Genomic DNA, 14,328 nt, shown 5'->3' on the forward strand with positions numbered 1-14,328 from the left:
TTATGGGAAGGAAGAAAGGGGGGTGGAGAATATTGTCAAATTGGAAAAGTTAATAACTTGCAAGAGAGAATTCATTTTCTTAAATTGATGCAATTACAAATTGACTAAATTTGATTTTCCACTACAAGTTATATGTGTATAGTGTGTATATAGGAAGATATTTATTATTTATTTGTATAATCTAGGTACCCCAGGCCTGGACCAGGACCCATTGTGCTAGTTGCCATACAATCACAAAACAAAAAAAGTCACTGCTCCAAAGACCTTAGTCTAAATAAAAAAAGTAAGTATGTATGTATGTGTGTATAATGTACAATATATAAACTTTACTGTTGACATGCTGATTGGGAGTGACAAGGCTTTTTACTGCCTCAGAGTTCCCATATATAAGATACCAAAGTGATATATTGAAGGCTATTTCTGGTTTTCACTGAAAATAATCTTTTGATTGTTCACAATACTAAGTACAAAGATTAGTGTTGTTCTATTCCATCATCTTTCTGTTTAAAAAAATAATGTCTAAAGAACGCTGAATGCATGTAGCTGTGTGCACGGCAAGCAACATTTCAAAGCTTCCTACAACATGAATCTAGCATTTCCTGTTGTTCCATTTTATTTTGCACTTTATAGCTTCCTGTTGATTGGGAAAGCAAATCAAAGTGATCTTTCATGCATCTATCTTTATCAATCTCTTTGTTTAGGATTTTTGCATTTTAAATGGGATATAATGGAAACGTATTGGGATTTTAGGATGGATCTGATTTTGAAGCTCTGATTTGCTGAGAAATTTCAGCCAGCAAAATTATGAATACATGAAATTCCCAGTGTTGATTAAAAATCCAAGAAATTAGTTGATATCAATTGCTTTAGCATCATCATGGTGTAATCTTAAAAAACAAACGAACAAAAACTCCTAAATCTTTCATAAATCTAACAGACAGTAGCAAATATAACACACATTCAGAACATCATATTAAATAAAACAAAGTGTAATCAGAATATGAGGGAGCTTTTATTATTATTTTTCATTAACTAATATATTAAGGTACTGTACTTTCTGACTCATTCAAGAAAACCATTAGTAAGATTAAAAGAAAACAAATAGGCAGTGAACCAAACAAGAAAGCAAATCTACATTTATTGTAGATGAACATATGTATGCTACAATTTTTTCAGATAAGAATTTGCATTGTTAACATCATTAACTAACTTGTCTACAAACACAGAGAGACTGAATCCCCAGGAGGCCTTCCTGACTTGTAAAACAAAGGCCAACCCTTTGGGAATATAAGGTACAGAGAGCAACTCCATCAGGAAACCAAGCAATTTAATCTCTGTAATGGGTCCTGACCAGGCTGACCAATAAAGAGCTGGAAAGGAGACTGTGGGTAAAAGAAACCATCTTGAACAAAGACTGTCTTATCAGATTGTTTTAGACTTTTAGATGCATGTTTTCACTTTTATTTGCTTGTTGCCATCTCTACCTTTATCTGTTTTAGTTGGTATCACTAAATCCCTGCTCTTTTGTTCACAAACTTGTTTTACCTTTAGGATAAACCTATTCAGTGCTGTGTTTGAAGAGAAAGGAAAAGGCGTATTTGTGGCACCTTAGAGACTAACCAGTTTATTTGAGCGTAAGCTTTCGTGAGCTACAGCTCACTTCATCGGATGCATAAAGTGGAAAGTACAGTGGGGAGATTTTATATATACACACAGACCATGAAAAAATATACATTGTAAGGAGAGTGATCACTTAAGATGAGCTATTACCAGCGGGAGAGTGGGGTGGGGAGGAGAGAAAACCTTTTGAAGTGATAATCCCCCCACCCCACTCTCCTGCTGGTAATAGCTCATCTTAAGTGATCAAAGGAAGACAAATGGGTGTGGCAGGAAGTTGACACACAGTCTAATTGCCAGCAAAACTCACTCGTGCTGAGGCAGAGAGGTAACACAGTGGCTCACAGCTCTGGATATTCCCAGCATAGTGTTTTGGATCTTATTAGGAATAACCTAAAAATTGAGAGGATCATTTTGGTATGATACGCTAATTTCATTTGGTGAATCAGTCATAATTTACAGATAACAAATGCATTAGATCACATTGAAATAATTAAGGTGTTTTTCTATATCATTCTACCTTCGTAACACACTACTTGCTAACTCCTGAGATTAAGTTTAGGTGAATGGAACATGTGATAAATTCATCTAGTTCCTGCTCCAACTTCAGCAGGGAATGAAGTAATTTGATTTAGTAATCACCATCTTGGTAACATGCAACATTTTAGAAAGTTCTGAATTGGCCTATAGGTTTGAACCTCAGAAATACAATTTTAAACATTCTCTGTACATTGCTACTGTTTAGGGGGAAGTCGAATATTTAGGGTCTGCTTCCATTAAAGTTAATAGGACCTTTGCCATTGTCTTCAATGAGAACATGATCTGCAGCCTTTACTTGTACCTTCCAAGAAACGAACTTATCCTACCAGGATTGGAATCTGATTTTTCAATGTATCTCATGGTAATTAATTTCTCCAGCAATAGCTTTCCATAAGGAAGGGTATCTAAAATGTCATACTCATGTGCATACTAAAATGCAGCAAGTTTGTGGCATATACCTAAACTTGATCAAAAAGGCACTAATTGGATAAGCAAAGCTGCACAAACTGAAGATCTCATCTTGTTTCTTTTATATAAAATTGAAAAGGGACCAGATCTTACAGTCTTGCTACAAAGGGAATTTTGCCTAGGTAAGGATTGCAAGACCAGCCCATAAAGGTATTGGTTAGCGAGGAAATTTCAGTAAAAGCAAGTAATACCTGCTTTGTCTTCATTTTGACAGGTCTTTTTTGTGCCAGTAACACCCTGTAGTATGGCTGTTATCATCCATCAGCACCATGATCAATTAGGAAATCCCTGGAAAAAAACATGAGAGGAAAAGCAAAAATAGTGTAGTAGGAATGTTTTCCTAGCAAAGATGCGTGCTGCTGAACACCACAATCTGTTTCAGTTTTTACAAAAAGATATTTCTTGAGAGTTTGCATCTGTAGAGTGAGTAAAGTGTTTCACAGCTATTTTTATAACAGCAGTTCTTATACATTCCTTTTCAGTTTAATAATACACTTATAACACTTTACATTTTCAAAGTGCTGTGCAAACATTGCAGGTGAGATTGAAAGGGGGGGAAATTGGGTTTGTGCCTTTTTTCCCACTGATTAATGATCTAGGAAGAAGGCCTGAACCTTTTCAGAAAGAAGACTTATTTCTCAGGTTGAGTTTTACATTAGATATTCAGGCTGTCTAACCAGTTTTTCCTGGAAGACTCTATGGCTCACTGGAGACCTAGTAAGTTTACGTCATCGCAGGTCCCATGGAAACAAAACCTGATTGATTAAGAAGGATTTTTAGTTAGGCTGTTTAAAACTCTGTGTTTATGCTAAAACTGTTTAATTCCAATATTGGAGTATCTGGAACAAAAGTTCTCTTGTTAAAGATTTGAACCCCCTTATTACTGCAGTTAAAGACAGAGAGAACTCCAAGTACACACCTCTGGGTCTTGCAAGGAAAGCTTCTAGAAATCAAGGAAGATCCGATTTATTAGCTTAATATTTTTTACGTTAAAAAAAATCCAGCTGCCTCTTTCCCACCACAAAACACAACAACAGCAACAACAAAGTTCAGACTTCTTTATACTTAACGGGGAAGACAAAAGAAAGGTATACACCCAATTCTCTCTCCCCAACATCAGGGCAAAAAGGGGCTGAGTTAATAATAGCATGGGCATCCAGCCATAATTAAATAACATGGAAAATGCTCCCAATTCAAATGTGAGTTTACAGACCAACACAAGTTAGGGCCAGAGCCCTATCCCTTTAAGATAAATGGGATTTTGCAATTGACTTTAAAGAGAGTGATAGCACTTCAGATTAGCCTTCCATAATGTCATCCCCACCTCTCTCTCTCTCTCTCTCTCTCTCTCTCTCAATTCTTCTTCAATTTCCTTTTTGTTCTCGCCATATTTGTTTTTCATGTCTCATATTTTTGATCACACGACATAAAGCTATCAGATACACCTACCTGCAGCATTTACTTAGAACTGTTTTGTTTTTTCTTTCCACTATAGGACAATGACATTTGAAAGGCATATCCTGGCGCTGGCTCCATAGTTGAGGTGGCAGCTAGGGCCCCCTTTTTGAGCCTTATTTTCAATCACCCTCCAATTTTGTTTTAACCCTCCTTTTGAACTGCATACACTCATATTTACTCTCAGTCCAGAGATCTATTTCCCACACTTTTGATGTGGATTTGTCTTTGAGTTCCAAACACTTCAGAAACCCCTTGTTCCATTGTGAATGTACTTGTTTGTTTATTTTTTTCTCTCCTTTCATTTAGTATTGTCTATGTTACCCTGATGCCAACATTAACTATCTCTCATTTCCTTGCTTTGAATAAAATACCGAGCTAATCAAGTTCTAGTTTGTTGTTCAAATATTTGCTTTAAGCTTATGCTTTACAAATATAATGCACTCACTCTATACGCTTCTCTACTGCCTTCTTTATCCTCTCAATAATTCTTTTTCAGGTTGTTTAAATGGGTGGTTGAGTATTTGTACTTTTGAACTAAACTGTACAGTATAGTGAATACATTACTGCATCAAAATTACTTTTGATATATGCCCAGAGTTTATGAAAAAGACACAGGATTATTTGCAGTCCTTGAACTACATGAGTCATACCCTGCAGTCTATGCTGAAGACCCCTTCTTGATCCCATTGACCTATATATATGCCTGATTCTAATCTTACCTGGCGTGTAAATTGGGAATAATTCCACTAAAGTTAGTAGAGTTACACCAGTGTAAAACCAGTATAAAGGAGATCAGAATCATGCTGCATCTCTGCCTGACAGAGCTGAGCAACATTTTTCATTTAAAAAATGATTTAATTGAAAAATGTCCCCTCTTTTTTGAAAATGAAACTTTTTGTGAAAAATTATCATAATCAAAATTTTCCATTTCCCCTCTCCTCCCCCCAAATCTGGCATGACATTTATTTCCAGTATTTTCATACTTTTTTTTTAATCAAAACCATTTTCAAAATCATTATTGGAATTTTTCATTTACCGAGCAGCCAGTGTTCAGCAGGTGTTTGTAGGTGCAGTTTAGGCCACTTCAGTCTCTAACATATGAGAAAACTTTTGTACATCAGTGTTGTAGATATGCCTATATTCTGTAACACAAGCCTTGTGGTCATTTACCATTGCATGTGTCATAGGATCCAGCTACCAGCAGATAGGTTTATTCACTATTAGAATTATGCATGTGATTTTCTCTTTTCTTTTCTACCTGTGGCCAAATCAACTTCAGTTTTATTTAAGATCACTGGAGTTGGTTGCATGGCCTCTTATGCTGCAAACATCTGCTGTTTGGCAATTTGGAGAGAAGGAAACTGACCTTGAAGAGGCAGAAGTGGAAGCAAGGTAACAGCTTTGACCTGGAGCTGCAGTTGTACTCCCCAAATGGTACTGCAAGGAAAGCGACTGTGAGCACATGGAGGGCTGAATAGCTTGAGGGGTGCCAGGCTGGTTTACTAAAGGATGCAGGGAATAGAACTCCATGTAGTTTACTTCAGGTCAGTTGATCCACATCCCAGCCAAGAGTATCAGAGAGGTGTGAACAGGACTACAAAAAAGAGATGTCAGATCTTATAGTGGAATAGCTAAAGGTTCTTCAGTTGGCAATTGGGGTTGAAGGTGGGGAAGTGAACTGTAGTGTGTGTATGTGTGTGTATATGTGTGTGTGTATATATATTGTGACAGGATCGGGCCAGATGGCTACAGGAGAGTGGTAGAAGACAAATATAGTAGCGCATATATATATATATATATATATATATAGTAGCAGGTTAAGCAGGTCCCTTTTCCCTGGGTAAGGTAACAGGGGCAGTTCCAGAACAATCAGGAACTTGCTGGAACCAATTAAGGCAGACAGGCTAATTAGGACACCTGGAGCTAATTAAGAAGCTGCTAGAATCAATTAAGGTAGGCAGGCTAATCAGGACACCTGGTTTAAAAAGGACCTCACCTCAGTCAGTGAGGGGTGTGCAAGGAGCTGTGAGGGAGATGGTGTGCTGCTGGAGGACTGAGGAGTACAAATGCTATCTGGCATCAGGAGGACGGTCCTGTGGTGAGAATAAAGAAGGTGTTGGGAGGAGGCCATGGGGAAGTAGCCCAGGGAGTTGTAGCTGACACGCAGCTGTTACAGGAGCCACTGTAGACAGCTACAATCCACAGGGCCCTGGGCTGGAACCTGGAGTAGAGGGTGGGTTCAGGTTCTCTCCATCCCCCCAATTCCCTACTTGATACCGGAGGAGTTGACCTGGTCTGTGGGTTCCACCAGAGGGAAGGTCTCTGGCCTGTTCCCTAATCCACTAGGTAGATCAGCAGAGATTGTGGGGATTGTTCTTTTTCCTTTGCTGGCCAGTGATGAGGCTAACTGAGTTAATGGCAGATTTGAGCCACGAAAGGGGCCAAACTGAGGGTTGTCGTGAACCTTTGAGGCAAGCAAATCTGCTAATAAGTGCAGGGCCCACCAAGGCAGAGGAAGAACTTTGTTACAATATGTGTGTGTGTATACATATATATGCAGAATTGGCAATGAACAATCAGAACTAGTCTTTTTGCTTGAGATGAATTTGTGTAACTTGGTGATCCTTTGCTTGTGTGAATATTCCTCCTATACTTTGTTCTCACTGCAGTGTCATGGTAGTTAAGGGTCTGTTAGCTTTTAAATATTTTTCAAGAGATGAACCCAAATCATAAGCCTTTGAACTTTGGAGCTGGAACTTTGTGGCTCAGGCCCATTCTAATTGTATTCTGTTTTATAGGATTTTAGCTCACTCTACATTTCTGTAGTCAGCTGTTGTTTCTATGTGACTCCTTCTGCTTAGCACTACCAACCACTCCTGGCTCTGAAACTGCCAATTCTGAAATGGCAGCAGAGACCATAGGAACTGGCAGTATAACCCTGGTAAGTGTCAATCCACCCTGTCAATCCACAGAGGAGATGAGTTGTTACAACTCTTCACTTCAGTGGCTTAGCTCTTTAGCTCTAACTGTAGCAGCTTATGCTTTTAGCTCTGGAGGTCCACGTGCCGATTCCCGATGTGTTGGACAAGATGGTGTCTGTGACAGACGCCATCAGCCCTGATCTCGTTCCATATTTCTATTTCGCCTCCTAGCCTTCATTCATATTAATCATTTTTCTACCCATATTTGCCACTCCAACAAACACTAACTATTCTAACTTCTCTAGCCTTTCTTTTAAACTGTTAATATTGTTGGCCAGACTCTAGTGCTCAAACTGGAAACAAAAAAAATCTCCAACTTTTCTGTCCTCTTTCCCTTCCCCTTCCTTTCTGCACTGCGTACCAATGAGAAGGGGGATACTACAAACATGTTACCTCCAGTGCGCGCACACAGAAGGTATGTGCTGCTTATGAGCCTAATAGCCATGCTTCATGTACATGATTGCCATGAGATTGAGGCAGGCGGGAGGGTCAAATTTGGGAAATTTCACCACCAAATTTCTCCTCGAGTTGCTAGGGTTCAGGAATGTCCTGAAATTGTTTTTCTTTTTATAGCAAAAGTCCAAAGCAGCTGAGGCAGCATGTACTCTACTTGCTTCTGAAATCTGCCTGTCTTACTGGCTGTTGCAAAGCTGAGATAGCTGTCACAAATGTCCATTGTGCCATTTTCTGTTTGAGTATGTGTTGTTGAGTTATGAAGCCTCTTCCCTCGTGCCATCCGATATATGCACCTTTATACGAGGCTCTGATTGTAAAACTAGAATTCACAGGAAACAATGAGATCAGACTCCCATGTATTTTTAAAAGATTTTTAAAAGAATCACTCCTGGGCCGAAGACAGGGAAATAAAAAGATTATCCCACCTGACTTTAAAAAAAAAAAAAGAGGCCTTACAGAATAGTCAGGAATTAATTTGCTCTCACCCCCCAAATTAGCATAGGCTTTTTGAAGTCAATGATTGGCAGCAGTTTCAAGGCTATTCCCAAAAAGAAAAGCAGTACTTGTGGCACCTTAGAGACTTGAAAATTTATTTGAGCATAAACTTTCGTGAGCTACAGCTCACGAAAGCTTATGCTCAAATAAATTTGCTAGTCTCTAAGGTGCCACAAGTACTGCTTTTCTTTTTGTGAATACAGACTGACACGGCTGCTACTCTGAAGGCTATTTGGGCTATTTTGCCCTCCAAGCTATTATTTTTCTTGACTCCTTTGACTCTGCTTTCACTGTGAAGGCTTCAATCTCAGTTATATATTTGTGATTAATGTCTTATATAAATTCCTTACATAATCCACGAGCAAAGCTCATGTAAGGATTTCTTAGGTAAAGAGGGGTTATTTTAAATGGCACTTAAACCCATCTGCTTTCTTTTAAGGATCAGCTATGGGGCATGGGATACCAACGAATTAGTCATAAAAATGTCTATTGTCTCTGTTTTCTTTAATGTAAAGAATGTTCCCTCCACACTGCTCTAAAAGAAACTCTCCTTTAGAAAAAACCCTATGTTCTGAGATACTCAGAGGTACCTGTTTCTTCTCCCCACCGCCAACCATTGGCCATCATCCAAGAGCCAGGGCAGGTGTGTGAAAATCAAAAGCACGCAAATATGCTGTAAGTGCTGTGCAGGGTTTGGCTGTCTGCATTCAATGGGCCTGATTCTTCTGTCAACTGCACTAGTGAAGTCAGCTAGTGTAACAGGCAGCAGATTTTGGCCAGGTGTGAATTTCAAATCCAAACGCACGGATTCTCCTTCATTTTGACCCCACTCAGGAGCTGCAGTGGCTTCGTGCTAACAAAATCCTTTTCACTCTGTCCAGTGTCACAGGACGAGCCTCTGTGGACAGTTAGTGCGTAGAAGATATTTGGCTTCGTGATTTATGGTGGGAGAAAAGCCTCAGCACAGTCGCCTACTCATTCTGATGCTCTAAAAACTGCCAGTTCTGATGCCCAAAAAGCTGCTGCCCCCACACCCTCTGCTTCTGGTGTGACTTCACACACACACACACACACACACACACACTGCTGGAGGGACAAACAACCCACTCTGGGAAGTCATGTGCCAAGATGAAGAATATCACTCCTAGAGCATGTCAACAGGAAATAGTGATGCAGGAGCAAGGAGGAGGAGAAAGATGTGGTGATGGAATTAGAGTAGGATTCAGAAGACTTGGGTTTCATTCCTGGATCCACTACAGACCTCTCGTGTGATCTGAGCAAGTTGGCAACTTGCTCTGTGTGCAAAGTGAGGCTAACAATACTACTTCCTTTGCCTGTTTAGAATGTCAGCTTTTTTGGGCTCTTACTATATGTTTGTATGGTGCCTGGCATAATGGGGCCATAATCTCAGCAGGCCCCTTTAGGCATGACCATAATATAAATAATAATAATGGCACTGTCATAAATATAAAGGGAAGGGTAAACACCTTTAAATCCCTCCTGGCCAGAGGAAAAACCCTTTCACCTGTAAAGGGTTAAGAAGCTAAGATAACCTCGCTGGCAGCTGACCAAAATGACCAATGAGGAGATGAGATACTTTTAAAGCTGGTGGGGGGAAACAAAGGTTCTCTCTGACTGTGTGATGCTTTTGCCAGGACCAGTGCAGGAATGCAGGTCAGAACTCCTGTAAAAAGTCAGTAAGCAATCTAGTTAGATGTGTGTTAGATCCTGTTTTGTTTAAATGGCTGATAAAATAAGTTGTGCTGAATGGGATGTATATTCCTGGTTTTGTGTCTTTTTATAACTTAAGGTTTTGCCTAGAGGGATTCTCTGTTTTGAATCTGATTACCCTATAAGGTATTTACTATCCTGATTTTACAGAGATGATTCTTTTACTTTTTCTTTAATTAAAATTCTTCTTTTAAGAACCTGATTTCTTTTCATTGTTCTTAAGATCCAAGGGTTTGGGTCTGTGTTCACCTATACAAATTGGTGAGGATTTTTATCAAGCCTTCCCCAGGAAAGGGGGTGTAGTGTTAGGGGGGATATTTTGGAGGGGAGACATTTCCAAGTGGGCACTTCCCCTGTTCTTTGTGTAACACTTTGGTGGTGGCAGCGTTTAACCTAAGTTGGTAAGAATAAGCTTAGGGGGTCTTTCATGCAGGTCCCCACATCTGAACCCTAGAGTTCAGAGTGGGGAAGGAACCTTGACAGGCACTAAACACATTTCTACAGCAATGGGTTCTTGAAAGAAACTCATCTAAATTATGATAAACGACAAGAATGGAAGAGTTCCTGGGAAGACTTAGGCAAGGAAAGAGTTAATCTGCCTTAATGGTAGCTACATTAGATCTGCTATTGTGCTCTGTGTTTCCTGGGTGCACCGAGGGAGGATACACACTTTGCGAGGAAGATGGTCTGCCTAGTGTTTCTGCCAATGCTCCACAGCCCCATAAGTGTGTGGACAGCTGGCTTGGAAGTATAGCTAAGTTCCAAGCCCCTCCTGTATGCGTGAGGCTGTCAGTACAGTGAGGAACACAACATGCTCCATTTTAAAGGGGTTGTAAGGAGTAATCTCTCTTCCACCGACCCTCAGCCATCCACATGTTTATAGTATTTCATTGGATTTATCTGGCTCATATGCTAGTCATCACCTTCCCTCTTTGACTTAACCCACTTCTCCTTGTGTGCCCACATGCCAGGAAAAGAGAGATTTTCAAAGATGTCCAAGATCTGAGAATAACTATTTTGTGTGAGGAAAATGGAATGCAGCAACTTTGGTCTTGGGCAGCCTTTGTGTTTTGGAATCTTTCCTCACCGATCGTTCTCCCCCAGGTCAGTGCACAACACCCCTACAATGGGTGGTGCTTAACTAAGAACATGAGACTGGCACTACTGGGTCAGACCAAAGTCCAGCTAGCCCAGTATTCTGTCTTCCAACAGTGGCCAGTGCCAGGTGCCCCAGAGGGAATGAACAAAACAGGTAATCCATCAAGTGATCCATCCCCATCTCTCATTCCCAGCTTCTGGCAAACAGAGGCTGGAGACACCATCCCTGCCCATCCTGGCTAATAGCCATTGATGGACCTGTCCTCCATGAATTTATCTAGTTCTGTTTTGAACCCTGTTATGGTCTTGGCCTTCACGACATCCTCTGGCAAGGAGTTCCCCAGGTTGACTGTGTGTTGTGTGAAGAAATACTTTTGTTTTAAACCTGCTGCCTATTAATTTCATTTGGTGACCCCTAGTTCTTGTGTTCGGAGAAGTAGTAAACAACACTTCCTTATCTACTTTCTCTACTCCAGTCATGATTTTATAGACCTCAATCATATCTCCCCGTAGCCGTCTCTTTTCCAAGCTGAAAAGTCCCTGTCTTATTAATCTCTCCTCATATAGAAATCGTTCCATATCATTTTTGTTGCCCTTTTCTGAACCTTTTCCAATTCCAAAATACCTTTTTTGAGATGGGGCAACCATATCTGCACACACTGTGGGCGTACCATAGATTTATATAGAGGCAACATGATATTTTCTGTCCTATTATATATCCCTTTCTTAATTATTCCCAACATTCTGTTCACTTTTTTTGGCTGCTGCTGCACATTGAGTAGATATTTTCAGAGAACTATCCACAATGACTCCAAGATCTCTTTCTTGAGTGGTAACAGCTAATTTACACCCCATCAGTTTATATGTATAGTTGGGATTATGCTTTCCAATGTGCATTACTTTGCATTTATCAGCATTAAATTTCATCTGCCATTTTGTTGCCCAGTCACCCAGTTTTGAGAGATCCTTTTGGAGCTCTTCGCAGTCCGCCTGGGTTTTAAATATCTTTAGTAATTTTGTATCATCGGCAAATTTTGCCACCTCACTGTTTTACCTCTTTTTCCAGATGGCACAATCAAGTCCCAAGTGAATTGATAACCCCTGATGGCAGGCACTGAAGAAGTGCCACATAAAGGAAGCTGGTTTGAGAATTATCTGTAGTAGCTGCATTATTTCCTTGACCTTCGGTTAATACCCTGCCCAATGTCCCAGTTCTCTTTAACTGCCCAACCCTTCAAAGATTAGGTTGATTTTGCATGAATCCTCAAAGGTTCCTCCAAAACCTGTTTCTTACAGCACTGAAGACTGGGAGGGCAGAATTAAAATGAACATGTATTTCTTTGGCGCATTTGACATTAATCATTTATTTTTCTCAATAAAAACTGCTGTATAGTGACATTTATGGCATCAGCATTATGTGTCTGACATACTATGGAGTAGCACTTTTCCCAGAAAAGACTTCTGTGTCTGGAAAGCATTTCCTCCCCTTAAACTTTGAATAGACAGTGTTTGTTTGACATTTCAGGCATGCACATTGAATCCTTTATGTTGTCGTTCACAGGGGAAATTTTAGAGCCACCAATGACTTCTAAATTTCCAACAGGTCAGGTCTCATATGCTTTTCTATTCAATGTAGAGATGGACAAAGCCCAGGTGTGGTTTTAGTTTTTCAAAGCCAAAAAAGTTGGTTTGTATCGGAAACCCTAATTGTTCCGAATCATTGACCTTTGGGTGTTCAAATAAAAAGTTGTGGCTTTGGCCCATCTCTGCTTCTAATAGAAATGAGAGGAAACAGAAATGGTTTTGGCTTCACAACACCATACCCATTGGGTTTTATTGCATGAAGTTGATACAAAAAGTTATTTAGATGTAACTCGCATTCATCAGAGCGTTCCTTCTCCTAATGTGAGTCTACCGATAAATGGGGATCCATCTCTAAAAGAGCTTTATTTTTCCTATTTCAAGATAGACTGTAGGAAAAGTCAATCATTTTCAGGGACTAATGTTGGAATTTTCAGAGCTTATCTACGCTGGGCCACTTAGGGAAATTAATCTGAATTAACTAAAGGTGTGAATTCAACATGGATTAGTTAAACTATTAAACCCCTATGTGGACACTCTCATTCAGAATTAAAATGGCCTTAATTTGGTTAGACTTTAAGGCCACTTTAATTCTAAACAAAAGTGACCACACAGAGTTTTAATGCAGTTTAACTAATCCACTTTTAAATTCACACCTTTAGTTAATTCAGATGAACCCTCCTGAGTGTCCCCTTTATAGAGAAGCCCTCAGAAGCTTGCATAGGCATAAATGGCCTGAGGCTTGGCATAGGTTAGGAGGCTACGGTGATTTTTGGAACAGCTTGTTAGTAGCGTCCATGTCTGGAGTGTTGTGGGGGCTGTGATTAGTGGAGGCAGAACAGCACAAAGCTGCTCATCAGAGGCATTTGTATGTCAGACTTTGAAAATCCTATATATATATATTTAAGCGCTCTATCGCCTGCTCAACCCCTTGCTGAGTTGACGAGCCGGGACACAGTAACACTGTTAAGGTCTGAGCAATAATGACAGTGCTGTAGTCACCTGAGTGACAGCCAATATCTGAGCTATCTGGTTGTTAGAGAAAGGTCTTCAGGGGATTAACGTGACCTCATGCACCAGTTGAGAGACAGTTGTGGATTTCTGACAAAGCAGCTGTGTGAAATTCAGCAGAGAGCACACTGACTATTACTGTGCTATCAGTAAAGCACACTTGCTGTGGGGGGGGGGGGTGAGAGGACAGAGAAAATGTAAGCACTGGGTATAAGAATGTAAGTGCCTTGTGGGCTGTTTGGATCTTTTGGGGTAAATCCGAACCTCTGTACACTTTGTGACAATACGCCAGCATGTTAGCTTTGCTGCCTAATTCATACAGTTTGTCAAAAAATGTCGAGGATATTTTTTATTTTTTGTCAAAAATGTTCACACTGGGGGGAAAAAACCATTTCCCAACCAGGCTGACTAATTACAAGGACCATTATCCCCCTAAAATATTAGGGCCTCAGTGTGGATGATTTCCTGGTACCCAGCATGAGAGTCATGTTTCTTCCTTTCCCTCACCCATTGCACATATAGACATGCTACTCTTTCAACAATGTCCCTGGCCGCTTTGTTAGTTCCCCTTCAGAGATATTTAACATACAAACAGAAAGCAGAGTTATACAGTAGCAAACATCATTTCTCTCACAGTATTTTCCTCAGTGAGCAGGAATTACACAGTTTCTCCCTGGGGTCCTCTGTCCAGTACTGCTACATGTCCTGGGTGTGTGGGAGCACTACACTGAAGTAACAGCTCTGCAAAGGTCTAATTTCTTAAAACTGATTTAGTTTCTTTTTCCTCTTGTTCTTATCCCAGTACTTGCTGCTGAGATATACACACACTTCTGGTATATCCAGGTGTCCAGCATATCTTTCAGTGTATCTGGTGGAGCCGCCGCCGCCTCCT

Source organism: Lepidochelys kempii, chromosome 6 (assembly GCF_965140265.1).
Source record: "Lepidochelys kempii isolate rLepKem1 chromosome 6, rLepKem1.hap2, whole genome shotgun sequence".
Lineage (NCBI taxonomy): Eukaryota > Metazoa > Chordata > Testudines > Cheloniidae > Lepidochelys > Lepidochelys kempii.